Source organism: Cebus imitator, unplaced genomic scaffold, assembly GCF_001604975.1.
Source record: "Cebus imitator isolate Cc_AM_T3 unplaced genomic scaffold, Cebus_imitator-1.0 Scaffold438, whole genome shotgun sequence".
Lineage (NCBI taxonomy): Eukaryota > Metazoa > Chordata > Mammalia > Primates > Cebidae > Cebus > Cebus imitator.
Window position 1 is genome coordinate 1,220,003 of NW_016107753.1, and position 1,825 is coordinate 1,221,827.

At 48.5% G+C, this 1,825-nt stretch overlaps 1 pseudogene; it reads right to left on the bottom strand.

Moving 5' to 3' along the window:
* Window positions 1-369: 369 nt before the first annotated feature.
* Window positions 370-1,275, bottom strand: LOC108290540 (annotated as a pseudogene).
* Between the last annotated feature and the right edge of the window lie 550 nt (window positions 1,276-1,825).

A 1,825-nucleotide genomic window follows, 5' to 3' on the forward strand; every position in this document is an offset into this window, starting at 1 on the left:
CTTTTCTTTTTCTTTTCTTTTCTTTTTTTTTTTTTGCAAGCAATATGACTTTAGTTACTTTGGAAACAAAACCCCCCAAATAAGGCCTGAACCCAAAGGTACATTAAAATGGCCCAAAATGGTTTAAAATAGACTTGAATGTCATTTGTAGTTTCTTCCTCATAACATGAGTGCTTTCAGCGGGACGGTAGATTATAAAGCATCTCTGATCGTGTTAAGGCGGATGATCAACCTGCAGCTGCATCTGGAACTCCTCCCGGGAAAAGGATCCTGTTGGAGTTGGGGGCTCTTCCCAGTTGTTTGGTCAGTTGGCCCAGGAAGGCCCAGACCTGGAGCTGGCAGGTGGGGAGCCAGGCCCCACCTGTCTTGTCACTGCTCATTCTGCTGGCCCTCTGTGTCTGACGCCGACACGGAGCCCTGGCCCTTGTTGATGTCACTGATGCACACCCACTGCCCCTCAACCGGCTCCTTCCACAGGGTCACCTTATTGTCTCCACAGGATGTTGGCTGTGATGCACCAGCTCACATAGCACACCAAATCGTTGAACTTGTGTATGGATTTGCGGGACCATTATTGCCTGAGGCACCATCACAGGTCCAGGGAACACACGGCCATCCCCAGAGCAGCTGGCGATGGTGCTGTGCTGGTGGGCAGGCCAATGGAGCGGGCCCAGGGCACGTCTCGAACCCAGTCACTCTGCGCTTCCAGCTTCTGCTCCTCCCTCCACTGGCTGTCCTTCCCCTCCTTCCACAGCTTGATGAGGTTGTCACAGCCACCTGATGTAAACTTCTTCATGTAATGGGGTTTCTGCCCCGATGGCTGGTCTAGGAGGCTTCCAGGTACAGCAGCCGGGGGCCAGCCGACGGCATTGCAGCCAATGGTGTGAGCATTGTTGATCTTTACTTCCAATTGTCCTTCCCTGAGTAAGTCAGCAGGGAGATGGCCCCAGGCCAGCCACACAGGCCAGGATCAGGCCGTAGTTACGGGGGCCCAGCACACCGAGTTCACTGAGGAGTCGAGTCCCGCATGACCGTGGCTCTTCTCCCAGGTGCCATTTCCTGGCACGATGCCAGGACGCTGCCGTACATGGGGTGAGCCCAGGCCACTTGCCACACAGGACCCTCATGACCCCTGAGGTCGACCATGAGGATCTGCCCTCCATTGCGAACACCGAAGATTCTGACGGACCTGTCTGATGAACAGGTTGCCAGGCGGGTGCCACAGTAGTCCATCTGGGCGTCATGAATCATGTCCTCGTGGGAGGTATCCACAGTGCTAATACCGGCACCATGATTGAGGTGGTGGTTGCTCCGGGTCTCGGACGTGGCAGCCCAAAATAATTTTCTGAGCACAGTGAAATTAAGTTAGAAATCGGTAACTGAAAGATATCTGAAAAATTCCCAATTATTTGAAAAATTTAAAATAACATTTTAAATAGCCTATGACTCAGAGAGGAAATCTAAGGAGAAATCAGGAAGTGTTTTAAACTCAAAGTGGAAATACAACATACAAAACTGTATGGAATGCCGGTAAAGCAGTATTTAAGGGGGAAATTTTTAGCAGTAAAAGCCTACGTATTAGAAAAGAGAAAAAGATCTCAAATCAATAACTGTATATTTTATCCTAAGAACTAGAAAACGAATAGGAATACAGCCTAAAGTACGCAGAATCACAGAGGTAATAATCTTGGCAACATTCAATCATACGGAAAACAAAAACAATTGAGATCAATAAACCCAAAACATACTGGTCTTTGAGAAGATGAATAAACTTGATAAACCACTAGTCAGACTGATAAGGAAATGAAGAGAAGATACAAATTAC